The sequence below is a fragment of the Perca flavescens genome, chromosome 7 (genome assembly GCF_004354835.1).
Source record: "Perca flavescens isolate YP-PL-M2 chromosome 7, PFLA_1.0, whole genome shotgun sequence".
NCBI lineage: Eukaryota > Metazoa > Chordata > Actinopteri > Perciformes > Percidae > Perca > Perca flavescens.
This window is the reverse complement of record NC_041337.1, coordinates 9,869,295-9,885,427: the sequence shown is the minus strand read 5'-3', so window position 1 is coordinate 9,885,427 and position 16,133 is coordinate 9,869,295. Positions and strand designations below refer to the sequence as shown.

General features: G+C 42.6%; 1 pseudogene; it reads right to left on the bottom strand.

Moving 5' to 3' along the window:
* The window catches only part of LOC114558302 (matrix metalloproteinase-19-like), a 40,489-nt pseudogene extending 30,398 nt beyond the window's left edge, over positions 1 to 10,091 (bottom strand).
* Positions 10,092 to 16,133: the final 6,042 nt, after the last annotated feature.

Below are 16,133 nucleotides of genomic sequence, written 5' to 3'. Positions count from 1 at the left end.
TATGTTCTTCCCCCCCATTGTTTGTTTCCTTGTGGGTTTTCATATGATGGGGAGATTTTTCTTCTTATTTGAGAGATTCAAAACCCCCAGTAATTATTAGTTAATATTGTGGAGAGAAGAGCGTTAACTTGTTTGGTGAATATGTGCTAGAACGACACGTTTTGACTGAAATCGTCATCGTCAGTAGTTGCAGATGGTTTGATTTACTCCAGTATATGGAGATGCTGGATTTGTTCAATCATGACTCAGAGTAGATTGTGTCTGCCTCACTTTAACCACTTTTTTTAGTTTTACATTCCAAACTGTAGGAATATTAGGTTATCGCCAAAGAAATAATTTTGTCCTTTTTTTTTTTTTTTTTTTTTTTGCTCGGCCTGTAAAGAATTCCAAAGGGGATAAATCCAACACTTCACCTTTTTTTTCTTCTTCCTATACTATTATTTTCTGATTCCTTACTGTATATACATATATGTAGCAATATAATTTTGTGCTCACATGGGGCATTTTGTATGTGATATTCATATTAGGCATAATGGAGGTTAGACATTTAGTTAATTCATTCTTCCAGTAGACCTTTTGTCCTCCTCAAGACAACCTTTCTGAGACAACTGTTTACTCAAGTGCCTTTTCTTGTCTCCCACTGATTCATTGACCTCCCCTCCACCAGAATATGGACCAAAGACATCGACCGTTCCCAACACCCCCTCTCTTTCTCCCCACTCACTGAATTGCACACTTTTTATTTGGTATGAATAAACAGTTTGCAATACTGACTGTGTGTTGTTTTTTTTTATACTCTGATGTAATGGTCTATCCGTCAGTAAGCAAACCCGGCTCTGAAGCAGAGGTTACAATGAGCTTTTACAGTTATGTTTAACAAAGTAAACAACCGTGGGATGTGGAGTTATACAGCTGCAATCATTTAGCAACATATTTCCTGCTTATGTGCTGCAAGTGTTACTGTTCACTTTTAGTTTTAACGGATATATTAAATGCCGAATAAACTAGAACAATCTGAACTATTGAAACAGCCAGCAGAGGGCACCATTACTCTTAGAAAATGTTCTTATGAGGACCTCATCAATCTGCACTGGTGAAAAATATTAATATCTTTCTCGTAACCAGTAAATCAATGTACGGTATGTTTACTTGTACTCCATTACAAGTACAAGTCTTCAAATCCTACTTGAGGAAAAGATGTACAGTTGAGGCCAAAATCATTAGCCCCCAGGAATTATGGAACATTTTCCTAAAAATCTTCCCAATGTTTGCAGTATTGATAAAACTTGATATAATCAAACATTCACCAGTGCCATTTAGTAGCTTTTGGTACATTTTGGAATATAAAATACATTTTTAGGCTTGCTTTATATCAAATATAGTGGAAAAATAGGGGTGGTCAAAAAATATTAGCCCCCATGTGAATTTTTGCTTTCAAAACACACCTAATAAACCAATCCGCTTCCTAACAACACCTGAGTAGTCAATCAGCATAAAAGGACTCCAAGGAACAGGGCACTTGAACACATTGAGAGGGACTACTTTTACTCACCATGCCAAAGACAAAGGAAATCAGTCTTGAGCTCAGAAAGAAGATAGTGGAGGCTCAAGATAAGGGGGGGGGGAGGCTTTACTGCCATTTCCAAGCGGTTCAGTGTCTAGATCCGCTGTGTGTTGCATCATTGTCAAATACAAGGAGACAAATTCTGTAAGAAACCAACCTGGGGCCTGTTTCACAAAACCAAGATAAGGGATTAAGCCGGGATTTCCTGGTTATCCTGGATGATTTAGCCTTGACTCGGTTTCACGAAAGCAGAGGCACATAAATCACCATGGAGATTTATTCTGTGCAGCTAGCCTGCTGCTGACCAGGCTAACAGCCAGGATTTATTTAATCCTGGAACCTTTTCTGTTCACTCAGCAGTGGTTTTACCCTTTTGTTATCAGCCTGGATTAAAATACAACAGGTGCATATTGCTGTTCATTTAAGTACTGTTATTTAAAGTTGTGACCATTATTTTTTTTTATAATTATAAATTTGTCATTGTTACCGTTATATTGCTGTATGAAGACTGCTGTTCATATTGTTGTAAGAAGTTTGATGAATATATTATGGCAGTTGTTGAGATAATTAGAAAAGGCTGATAAAATTTCAAATGAGTTTTAAATGAAGTCTGTTACTAAGGGCAATACATACAATGCTGTACATTTCTATAGTTCCACAATGCACCTTAAATTATTTTAGTTTATAATTTCTTTTTTTATTCTTTAACAATAAGAATCATGTTTGTTCTGCTTCCATGTGCATTGTATTTGGCATTCTTAGCACACAATTTGTGTTGTCCAGTAAACTGGGACTATAATTTGGGAGGATTGTACAATTTTAAGAACATATCCTAACTGTACAATCCTCCCAAATTATAGACTTAGTTCACTGGACCAGTAACTATCTAGTGATGTAGGCTACTGTACATTCATGTAACAACAGGGAGAGGACACCTTAATGGTTTTTGACCTTATATTTTGCCTGGGGGGAAATAACTGATGAATATACTCTGTTCCATTCATGTTTATAGTGTGCATGGAATTTATAACTTTATTATCTTTATAGTTTCTAGATTTTACAGTGCAATTTCTTCAGTGTCTTTATTTTCTATGTCCATATATACCAGGGAGCAAGGCATATAATATGTAGAGAAGGAAACTCGTCCTCTATAAAAAATAAAAAAACGCGAGAAAAAGAGTGACAGATAATAGCGGACAGACTAAATGATAGTCTAAAAATATACATTTATGAACTATTGCTCTTAAATGAAACCATTCAATGTGTCACTTGTCATTTGCAAAAACGAACACCTGTACACTTTGCATTAAAAGCGAGTAGTGGAAGTTAATATGACTTAGGAAATTAATATTTTAGCCAGTGAGAGAGAGGAAGGAACAGAGTGAAAGAGATATTTACGCTTCATATTCTAGCGTTATAGAAAATGGATCTTCATGGTAAATTTCCTGAGTAACATTATCTTCTGCTTACTTTTAAGGCAAAGCGTACAATTGTTAATTTGTGCAAATGATTAGTAGCCTAATCATTGAATGGTAGGATTATGACGGTTTCCATTCAGAGCAGTGGTCAGTTAATGTAGATATTTAGGCTGCTTACGCATTTAGTCGGTCCGTGATTGTCTGCTACGCTTTCTCTCGCTGTTTCAGTACAGCGGCCGTGTTATTTTCTTTTTATTCAAATTATGTGGTTCACGTCATCATATTTCCACAAGAAGCTGCTGCTCACTCTGTATAAAGTAGCCTATGTACAATGCGTATTCTCCATTTTGGCATCAGTAAATCTGTGCTCGACCTCGCGGTCTTTTGAGGAAATCCGTGGACGCGCATCTATCTGAATTAGTTCAGCCTGGCTCGACCTAGTCGCTCCTCCTCAGCCTGGCTTGGCCTTCATGAAACGCACCAAGCCAGGATGCACAGATTAGACTAGGTCAATCCTCGCTTTATCAGTTATCCTGGATTTATGTATTCTGTTTTTGTGAAACAGGCCCCTGGGCGTGGTCGTAAGCGCAAGATTTCAAGAACTCTGTGAGGGCTCTTCATCGTAGTGGGCTTCAGGGCCATCGTCCTTTACTCAAAGAGCGGCACTTTCACACACCAGACAGGTTTGCCCGTGAACATTTGAAAGGTAAAGATGAGTTTTGGAAGTCTGCTTTGGTCTGATGAGACTAAACTGGAACGGTTTGGGCACATGGATGTTACTTATGTTTGGCGAAGAAAGGGAGAGGCCTTTAACTCTAAGAACACAGTTTAAACATGGTGGTGGGAGCATCATGCTGTGGGGCTGTTTTGCAGCCTCAGGCACAGGGAGCCTTGTTTGGGTGCACGGCATCGTGAAAAAAGAAAATTCTGTTGACATTTTGAGGGATAATATGCAGAAATCTGCTCGTAGTCTAGCCTTAGGTCGTCGCTGGGTCTTCCAACAAGACAATGACCCAAAGCATACTTTGAAATTGGTCCAACAGTTCCTGAAGGATACCAAAACCAAGGTCCTGGAGTGGCCCGCACAGAGCCCAGACCTCAATCCAATACATGGGTTTCTCGGCAACGTCATCACTGCTTGCGCACGCAACCGGGGGGCAGAAAGAAGACGAGTTTTGTGCTTTTGTGTAGCTAGGTAGTAGTAGCGGCATAGCGTAAGTCAAAATGCCAAGGAGTTGTTGCGTAGTTAATTGTACAAACAGAGCCAGTGATGGGTGCCTGATGTTTAACATACCTAGGGGGAAGCATGCTTTTGCCAAAAACCAGCGGAGGTTATGGCTTCAAGCCATAAGAGGGGCAGATTGGGGTAATATGCAAGAGTCAGGCTCCCATTGTATCAATCAGAAAAGTTGCAGCTTGTTGTTGTTCAGCTCAGTGATATCTACCTGTCAGGGCTGTGGTACTCGAGTCCGGACCATAGACCGTTAAAAATCCGGACTCAAGACAAGTTTAGACAGCTAGCTAAAGCTACGCAGATGTTTTGCCAACGTTAGCGCAACAGCGTTAGCCTAGCCTACTAGGTAGCTACATATTACGACTACCTTCGGAGTTTACTATATCTGCGTCCACGTTGCCAACATAAGACCTGTGGCGTTAGTGCTCCTTTTGTACATAACTTTATTGAATTAAATATTAAGCTTCGCTCCTCTGAGATGGGTGGGTTTTTGTTACGTTACATACAAAGCTAACTGGCTATAGTTAGCCTACATTAGCTAGCGGACATTAGCTAACGTTGCCGAGACAGTGGCAGTAGAGCTTCGGCGAGCTAACCAAGACCATGTTATCGTCCTCTCGCCCACAATCAACCTCTGCTGCTAAAAACAATCAAACTGCAGTGATGTTTTGAAACAAACATATCGTACCTTTTCCCAGAAATCCTGGCCATTATTTTAAGGCATAAACCAACCATAACGGTACACTCAGGAATAACCCTGCTGTTAACACGGGCTATTACATTAGCCTAAAATGATAATAATAACTTTATTTACAGACTCAAGGTCCAAATATAAAAGTACACACAACATACCATACCTACATACATACATACACAGACACAAAGATAGTTATACACAATACTTAGAACATATGCAAATGCGTATGCCAGTGTTTCCAGAGTTTGGAAGTAAATCTGGTATCACTAAGTGCAGGGTTAGTTAAGGCAGTTAAAATTGTATTCTTTGACTGTTAATCGGCACCTAAATTTGTACATAAAATTCCTCAGCACAGCATGGAAGGTGGGAACATTACTCGTCACAAACAAATGACTAGCACTGGTCCATCTTGGATACTTAAACAAAATTCTAAATGCATCATTGTATGCCACCTTTATCTTATTTATCTTTGCTTTACTATAGCTGCACCATAGGTGAGCTGTATAAAGTGGTGTACAGTATGCTCTAAAAAGAGACGTTTTAACTTCTTCAGTACACATATAAAATTTACGTGCCAACATATTTGCCTGTCCATATAATTTACAACACTGGCGCTGTATGTCATCATCACAAAAATCATCCCTAATAATGTGGCCCAAATATTTTGTTTTAGTAACTACATTTAGCTCTTGCCCTGTCAAATAAAAAGACGGAAAGCATAGCTTCCCGTCCTCCTTAGTTCTGACAATCATTACAACACTCTTTTTTTGCATTGAATTTGATGTTATACTGTAGTCCATAGTTTGAACAGACACTAAGCAATTGTTGTAGGCCAGCACTATAAGGAGACATAACAATTAAATCATCTGCATACATCAGATGATTAATACGCCTATCTCCCACCATACAACCAGTTTTACACACTTCTAATGTCCTAGAAAGATCATCCATATACAAATTAAAAAGAACAGGTGACAATATTCCACCTTGTCTAACCCCGTTGGTAACTGGGAAAGGGTCTGATGTAATCTTGCCCCATCTAGCTTGCATTGTTTGATGGGAGTACCAATAATGCAAGATACGTATTAGGTACGGAGGGACCCCTCGCTCCCGTAATTTAATAAACAGTTTACCGTGATTAACACGGTCAAAAGCTTTGGATGCATCAAGGAAACATAAAAACATTGTTGATCCATGGCTTTTGTACTTGGAAACAAGTTCTTTCAGTGCATATATGCACAAATCTGTGCCATGTTTCTTTTTAAAACCAAATTGATTGTCAGTGGTTGTTATATATTCTTGTAGTCTATCAAATAAAATTTGTTCTAATACTTTAGAGAGTATACTCGCCAGTGCGATTGGCCTGTAGTTTTCTATGCTAGATACCTTACAGGTTTTGTCCTTAATAACTGGCACTAACAGTACAGGTAACATAGAGTCAGGTAATATGCCATGCGCTAATATTCCAGAAAAACATATAGCAAGTAACACTGAGATTCTATGGCTTGCATACTTCAGGTGTTCAGCTGTTGTTTGGTCAAGACCACACGCTTTCTCTCTGAAATGTTTCCCCCACAGCTCCGCAACATTTTCATCCCCAACAATACTGGATGGCAAAGGCATCTTGCTATTATTGATGATCTTTACTTCCTTCCAGAAATCATACAAATTATTCTGCTGAAACTTTCTGGCCATAGAATCTGCCCTCATCATCTGCTCATTACTCTTGATAAACCGTACAGCATATTTAAACCTGGCATTTGCCTTTTTCTTATGTTCAAACTCTGGGCCATACCTTGCTTTTCCAGATGATACCCAGCTCAGAAAAGCTTCCTTAGCTTCCCCATGAAGTTCAGACACATATTCGTTCCATCCAGGTCTAATGTTAAGCTTCCTTTTGTCTTGGATGAATAATTTACTGACATTAATTAAACTGTTAACAATTTTGTCCCCGAGGTTCGACTATCGGCCGAACCCTCCTTTCCAGCACCTTGGAGTAAACTTTACCAGGGAGGCTGAGAAGTGTGATACCCCTATAATTGGCACACACCCTCTGGTCCCCCTTTTTAAAAAGAGGAACCACCACCCCAGTCTGCCACTCCTTTGGCACCGTCCCAGACTTCCACGCAATGTTGAAGAGGCGTGTCAACCAGGACAGCCCCTCCACACCCAGAGCCTTGAGCATTTCTGGACGGATCTCATCAATCCCCGGGGCTTTGCCACTGTGTAGTTGTTTGACTACATCAGTGACTTCCGCCTGGGAAATCGACGACAATCCCCCGTTATCCTCCAGCTCTGCCTCTAACATAGAGGGCGATTAGTCGGATTCAGGAGTTCCTCAAAGTGCTCCCTCCACCGCCCTATTACCTCCTCAGTGGAGGTCAACAGTGTCCCATCCTTACTGTACACAGCTTGGATGGTTCCCCTTCCCCCTCCTGAGGTGGCGAACAGTTTTCCAGAAACACTTTGGTGCCGACCGAAAGTCCTTCTCCATGTCTTCTCCAAACTTCTCCCACACCCGCTGCTTTGCCTCTTTCACGGCAGAGGCTGCAGCCCTTCGGGCCCTTCGGTACCCTGCAACTGCCTCCGGAGTCCTCCGAGATAACATATCCCGGAAGGACTCCTTCTTCAGTCGGACGGCTTCCCTGACCACTGGTGTCCACCACGGTGTTCGTGGGTTACCGCCCCTTGAGGCACCTAAGACCACAGCTCCTCGCCGCAGCTTCAGCAATGGAAACTTTGAACATTGTCCACTCGGGTTCAATGCCCCCAGCCTCCACAGGGATGCACAAAAAGCTCCGCCGGAGGTGTGAGTTGAAAGTCTGTCGGACAGGGGCCTCCTCCAGACGTTCCCAATTTCCCGCACTACACGTTTGGGCTTACCAGGTCTGTCCAGAGTCTTCCCCCATCCCCTAACCCAACTCACCACCAGATGGTGATCGGTTGACAGCTCTGCCCCTCTCTTCACCCGAGTGTCCAAAACATACGGCCTCAGATCAGATGAAACGATTATGAAATCGATCATTAACCTTCGGCCTAGGGTGCTCTCGTACCAGGTACACTTATGAGCATCCCTATGTTCGAACATGGTGTTCGTTATAGACAATCCATGACTAGCACAGAAGTCCAACAACAAACAACCACTCTGGTTTAGATCAGGGAGGCCGTTCCTCCCAATCCCGCCTCTCCAGGTGTCTCCATCATTGCCCACGTGTGCGTTGAAGTCCCCCAGCAGAACAATGGAGTCCCCCACTGGAGCCCCATGCAGGACTCCAGTCAAGGTCTCCAAGAAGGCCGAATACTCCGAACTCCTGTTTGGTGCATATGCACAAACAACAGTCAGAGTTTTCCCCCCCACAACCCGCAGGCGTAGGGAGGCGACCCTCTCGTCCACCGGGGTAAACTCCAACACAGCGGCGCTGTGATTATCCCCACACCCGCCCGGCGCCTCACACCCTGGGCAACTCCGGAGAAGAAAAGAGTCCAACCCCTATCCAGGAGTATGGTTCCAGAACCAAGACTGTGCGTAGAGGTAAGCCCCACCAGATCTAACCGGTGGCGCCCACCTCCCGCACCAGTTCCGCTCCTTCCCCCACAGAGAGGTGACGTTCCACATCCCCAGAGCCAGCGTCTGCCGCCCGGGTCTGGTCCGTTGAGGCCCCTGACCTTCACTGCCACCCATGTGGCATCGCACCCAACCCCAACGGTTCCTCCCACAGGTGGTGGGCCCATGGGCTGGAGAGATGGGAGCCACGTAGCTTGTTCGGGCTGTGCCCGGCCGGGCTCCGTGGCAAACCCGGCCACCAGGCGCTCGCCGACGAGCCCACCGTCTGGGCCTGGCTCCAGACGGGGGCCCCGGGCTTCCTCCGGGCAGGGTCACTCCATCTCTACCTTGCTTCTTCATTGGGGTTTTTGAACCATTCTTTGTCTGGCCCCTCACCTGAGACCACTTTGCCTTGGGAGACCCTACCAGGAGCACAAAGCTCCAGACAACACAGCCCTCAGGTTCACAGAGACACACAAACCTCTCCACCACGATAAGGTGATGGCAAGCCTATTAAGATATTCATTTTCATTTTGGTAGCATTCATATGGCATGTACACATTTAAAATAATAAAAACATTTTTATCATGTACAACTTTAATTGCTATGGCCCAGTCCACCTCTAGCCTAATCACATCGATCAGTGGGTCAAGTTTCCTATGCCATAAAATGGCCACCCCTCCAGGTATTCTGCCACGCACGATTCCCATACTTAGATCTGTTGTCGACTCACCTGCGCCATAAAAATTTTCATGCACAGAGTTGAGTTTATCTAAATCTTGTTTGGGTAACAGAGTCTCTTGTATACATAAAATATCAGCACTGTCTAAGAGCTTGTCAATAACAAAACGTCGTGCTTTGTCCCCGGCCCCCTGTCCAAGGCGTAAACCACGCAAGTTATATGACACAACTCTCATGATCATAGTCAAATCTTCACCGCAACAGTGGCTCCAGCCTCAGACACATCATCATTTATATTCACAATTACATTTCTTTGACCTAATGTTTTGCGTGCTTCATAAAAACGCCGCACAAAGATACCTTCTGGCCACAGCTGTGGCTCATACATTTCGCTCACCGTATTGCATTCTGCAATTACTTTGAAGGAGTTATACCGTCTTTGGGCACTTTCTATCTTTTGGCATGTTACATCCCGGTGTAGTTTATCTTTCAAGTAACTAGCCAATGTTTCCGAATTTACATCTGGGGAGAATTTTGTTGCAAAAACACTCACCAACTTAGTCTTCACAACCCTTATGTTTCCTCCCTCACTGGTTCCAACAATGCCACTTTTCTTCTCCTTTCTTGGAGCGTTCGGTTTGGCCTTGGGCTGAGCAGTATCTCCGGTTAACTGTTGTCGACGGCCCCGCTTCACTACCTTGCTCCATGCCAGGGTAGCTGTCTCTCCGCTCCCCTCACTCGAGACTTCCTCCGTTGCGCTGGCACCCACAACCGTGCATCCAGGTACATGCCCGTCTCTGTCCATTCCCCGACTCGGGGCCTCCTTGGTGACCCGAGGAGCAGGCTTACTTCCTCCAGGCTTCTCTATTGCGCACATGCGTTGGTCTAAACCGGCTGTAACTGAACGGAGATCCTCGCAGATGTCAGTTTGCACAGATATGGCCTGTTTCATGGTTGATACATTCATGCTAAGACGTTCGATTTTCCCCAGCAAACAAGAAACAGCAATGCTGTTGAATGTCACAGGTGGAGGATCATCCAAATGAGGAGACACAAACCGAGGAATTTTCTCACCAGCCTCGTTAAGCACTTTCAGACAGCTCTTAACGTTATTAGAGTCTTTTTGTTGTCCTTTGTGCGAAATGCAGCCATATATATATATCACAGTAACACTGCAAAATTAAAGACCGACAAACAGATGCTACTAAAATCCTGTTTTATTTAAGTCAGCAGTTATATACAAACAAAAGGAATACACCACTGGAATGCATGTCGACATTCTAGCAGCGATGTTTCCCCATTGGATGAATGGCAAACAGAGCTATAGCTAGCTTCCTCGTAACGAGACCTCTCCAGCTCACAAAAATTGATTAAATTGTAATCGGTCAAAAACGTTAGCTTTGTAAGACCATAAAGTATGTGTTATATAAATGCCTTGACGAAATTCAAAGTGTAAATATATGCAATGTATGCCGAAAGTCTAGCCGCGATGTTTCCCCATTGAAATGAATGGCAAACAGAGCTATAGCTAGCATCTCATAACGAGACCTCTCCAGCTCACAAAAAATGATTAAATTGTAATCGGTCAAAAACGTTAGCTTTGTAAGACCAGAGTATGTGTTATATAAATGCCATGACGAAATTCAAAGTGTAAATATATGCAATGTATGTCGAAAGTCTAGCCACGATGTTTCCCCATTGGAATGAATGGCAAACAGAGCTATAGTTAGCTTCTCATAAGAGAGCTCTCCAGCTCACAAACATTGATTAAATTTTAATCGGTCAAAAACGTTAGCTTTATAAGACCATAGAGTATGTGTTATATAAATGCCATGTCGAAATGAAGTGATTAAGACAATGTGCACTGAGACAAAAATGCGTTTGCATTATCGGACCAGAGGGGTATTGCACAAAACCAAGATAAGGGATTAAGCCGGGATATTCAGGTTATCCTGGATGAATTTAGCTTTGACTTGGTTGCACAAAAGCAGGTTGAATTAAACCCAGCCAAGTAACCATGGCGATTTATTCTTTGCAGCTAGCCTGGTCAAGAGCAGGCTAACAGGCAGGCTAAGATTAATCCTGGAGTCTGATGTGTTAAATCAGCTGACGCTCTGATCCGAAATAAACGTGTTTAACAGTTATTCCGTTGTCTTCTGAATGTGTTCCGCTTCATTTTATTAACATGCATTACTTGTCAATATTGCTGTCACGAGTTTGATTTAAATCCTACTACTGTAGTTGTTGAGATGGTAATGGTAAAAAGTGGGACGATACGGAGGAAATGGGCTTTTCCTCCGCTGCTGTCCCCGTGAAATGTGCCCCCGCCCGTGTAACGCGGGGAGGCGGGGGGAGGCAGGGGGATCGTCCCACACCGCGCAGCGGACTCTAAAAGCATCAATAACGACGACAATGGCACCTGATCAAATGTCCTTTTTTTACCAAATGGGAGTGAGAATGTGTTGGAATGCCACAAAGCTTCTTAATCATTTTATTTTGGTGCTGTCACTTGTCATCTTGGAGCTTGGGAGTGAGAAAAAAAAACAAGAATAATAACAGGCTACATTGTTTTACAGATATGCTTACAGTGTGTAGCCTATTGAAGTCACTTCTTTTTCTAGTTTTTGTCCAGTCATGCTTGTTCTGTATGAACATTAATTGTAGAAAGATATTTAAAATTAGACATAGCTTATGGAGATTTGTGCATATGGTTGTAAAACATATTCTCGCATTATGAATAAGCTTTGAAATTAAGCCTAGTCCTTATTTTTTATTTATATAGTGCTTTACAGGCTACTCAAAGACACTTTACACTAAAACCAGCACATTTAGTGCATAAAAACAGATACAGCAATAAAACCAACTCATAAAACAAGCATATTAAAGCAATTAAAACGCTGAGTGAAAGTAGATTTTTTTTTTTTATTCCATACGTATTCAGTCGGTCCGCTATTGTCTGTCGGGCTTTTTTCCGTTTGATAACAGCCGTATTTCCCTTTTTGCATATTATATGTTTCACCTCGTCGTAAATTTCTATTAGAAGCTGCTGCTCAGCGGGTGAAACATATGCTGCACACGTCTTTTCCATTTCTGCATCAGTAAATCTGTGATCGATACCTTGGTCTATTTAAGAAATCCGTGAACGAGCACTTATCCCAGCTATCTACTCCTGCCTTGACATAGCTTCACCTACTTATCCTGGCTCGGCAAACGTGCAACCGATTAAGCCGCGATGAGTGGATCACACTAAGTCAAGCTGCGCTTTTTCATTTATCCTGGATTTCTTTATTCTACTTTTGTGCAATAGGCCCCAGGTATGCGCACGCACCCTGTAATGTTTGTAAACAGGAAACCCTTCTATTGAGAATCTGTGGCGGGTGCTCAAAGTGAACGCCCTGAACGCCCATGCTCGGAAACCCCGCAATTTGGACCCGCTGGAGCAATGTGCAGTGGAAGAACGGGCCAAAATCCCTCAGGAGACCTGTGCCAACCTAGTAAAGAACTACTCTAAGAGGTGTTTGTCAATTGTAGCTCAGAAAGGGTACACTAATGACTATTAATGGCCAGGGAGCTAATCATTTTGGAGGTCTCATTTTTGCCCTTTCTTGTTTCAACTCACTAGATCAATAACATAACACTATAAACACTTGTTAATGGTCACTTCCATGGAGAAATCAAGAGTTTTGTCTAATTTCATAAGGGGGCTAATAATTTTTGGTGTGTGTGTGTATGTATGTATGTATGTATGTATGTATGTATGTATGTATATATATATATATATATATATATATATATATATATATATATATAGAGAGAGAGAGAGAGAGAGAGAATATGTTTTTTTACATGTATATATGTGTATATAATATGTGTATATATATATATGTATATGTATATGTGTGTGTATATATAATGTGTGTATATTAGGGTTCATCAAAAAACACAATTCTTGAATTTTGATATGGCTGGGTGCTAAAAGTGTTCCAATATATGTAGAAACAACACATGCAAAATATTTTTCCAGTACATGAGGATTTAGGGGTGCCACCGCACATCTGTTTTTGTTGGATAAAGTGGTTAACAGTGCTCAATGGTTGCCATGGAGATCTGAGGTAAACGATACTACAGCTCAAGAAAACTGAGGTGATCTTTCTGTTTGAGGTGATATTTCTGTGTTGGGTATGTATTATTACATATTACTATCATATCTGTAGTTGTGTCTTTGTATACTTATTTATCATAAGTCATATTTATAGGTATTTGGTGCTCATTACATCTAGCTAACGTTAGCTAGCAACAGTTTGCTAACCACAGTTACCTATCTATGTTGTTATGTGGTTGGAGATGCAGAGCAGCTGAAACTGCTTGGTGTCCCGGTGTATAAGAAGCAGACCAATGAGGCATGTGGAGTGATCATTGCCCGGTTGACATGCAAGTTGCTGCAGGACTGGTGCTGCGCTGACCAGGTTGTCAACATGGCATGTGACACCGCAGCGTCAAACACCGGCCATCTCACAGTAGCCTGCATTGCCATACAGCTCTCACTGGGCCGACCACTGCTTTGGTCTGGGTGCCGGCACATTGGTGAGATCCTCCTGAACCAGGTTTTTACAGACCTGAAGGTGGAGTCATCACGCTCGGCAGAAGTTACCTTGTTCACACGTCAGAGAGAAATGGAACCTGTTACCACAAGAATCCAGCAGCCAATGGTCCCGCTACATTCCTGGCAACACCGAGCAACCACTCCTGGGCATTTTACGTGCTGAACTTGTCAGGTGCGCAAAAGAAGTCACTGACCACAAGCGAGGTGACTACCATGAGTTTGTGCAGCTGTGTCTTGTGTCCACAAGGCACGATGGATGGCCAAGCTGCTCTACACTCTCAAGCTGGCTTTGATGGAGCATCACATCGCGTTGCTTCCCCAGGGCAAAATCACAATTACCTGGAATGACCTCACACTCTACCTACACCTGCAGGCATACAAGGCTGTAGATGAGGGCATTGCAGAATCAGCAATCAAGGTGCTGGAGAGGCATTGCTGGTACCTGACAGGTGAAATGCTACCCCTAGCTCTCTTCAGCAGCAAGGTGCCCAATGATGACAATCGTGCACTTGCCAGAGTGATCTTGGAGCACAAGCCCGCTGATCTCCCCATGCACATCCCTGAGCAGCGCTTTGGCACTGGCTTTGGTAAGCCAAAGTTCCCCACCCTCTTGCCAACCACCAGCTTGGCTGACCTCGCCAATAAGGATTGCTGGTGTGGGATGCACCAGCTGCACACTGATCGATTGATTGATTGATTGATGTGAAGGAATGGGCGACCAATGCTGCGTTCAAAAAAAGTGAGGTCAATGTACGTGGTCAATGACTGTGCCAAGCGTGGCATCAAGCTCACATCCGACTTCGTCGCAGTGGCAAGGAAGGAGCAGCACCTGCAGAATGTGCTGCAGGCAGTTGAACATGACCGCAACCAACAGCCAAACCTTCGCCGCTACAAACGCAAGCCAATCCCTGAATAGGATTACTCTTGGGTGGCGGGTGGGGAGACATATCTGGGGGGAGACGCACTAGCTAGGTTCAGAGTTCAAGTTCCATTTCCTCTCTCTTTCTCCCTGGTGATGTTGCTCAGTGGAGCAGGCTCTGACTAAGACCGAGCAATTAAGTTTGAAGTTTAGTTAGTGTCAGCTCTTACCATTAGGCCCTGTTAGTTGCCAGTGAGTTAGCCACTAGAGAGGGTTTTGTTCTTTGTGTCAGTATCGCCCCTTGTGTTTAACAATAGTCAATTAAACTTTATATGTGTGTCCGACATCCATCACTGCTGCACAAAATTCAGGGTAAGGCCACGTGAACATGTCCCATTGACCTCCATTCATTTTGTCTATAGGACAAATGAATGGAGAATCTTGAAAGTTGAATTCTGAGAAATGCCCAAGTTGCCCAAAGGGCAAACAAACAACTTTTACTTTGATAACCCTATAGAACATGTTACTGTATAAAAGTTCACTGTAATCACCATTTCCCGGTCAACCTTTTGGCAATTATACACACACACACACATATATATAAATATATATATATATACACAATATATATATATATATATACACATATATATATATATATATATATATTTTTTTTTTTTTTTTTCTATCCTTTGGGCTGTTTTCAGAAGAGGCTAATTTTGTACTTTGAATACAGGAGCAGCTGTTTACATGGCAGGTTCACCATGATAGTGAGGGGAAATACAGGTCAATTAAAAAGGTTCCAAGTCAACATCTTACCTCCATTATACTGTCCAGAGAACCAACACTGTTCCTCGGACCACGTTGCCCTGCACCCCCCTCCAGGAAGTCAGGTTAGCAAAGCAGTTTTACGTAGAAACTATTTTCTTTCTACAGTACCATAGTTCCTAGACCAAACTGCTCACAACCAGGCCTGTGGATTATCTGGAGTAACCAGGTCATGGTTTCTGGAAAGAACCAATGCTGTTGAGTTTTTCAAAACAATCTAGACTAACTGGTAAGAAGAAAAATATGTAGTTTAGATTTTCTTTTTTTTCGGAGGGGGGGTTTGGGTGGTTCTTTGCTAATGTTTCACTGCTGTAGGTTTGGTTCAAAACGTCCCTTTTACATTCATTTCATTGCAATATGTCACCATACCAGAGAAGGTCAAAGAGATTAAATTGAGGGGACATCTGACATTTCTGATGCAAACATTCATTAAAGATGCAAAAGTGTTGAAGAGGAAGTTTGCTCACAAGAACGGCTGAAAACAGAAAGCAAGTCGAGTCAAACAGAAACAGGAGGGGAATTTGACGCTGGATTGACAACTCACACGAGATCCAAATTATTCTGGATTCACTGAATACAAAATGCATGAAAATGAAATGAAAGTAACGCATATTTAATACTGGATAGGAAACAAAGACAGTTGCAAAATATATTTCTATAACTTATAATCCTTTAATAACAAGACCGATACTGCTCTGGTTCAAG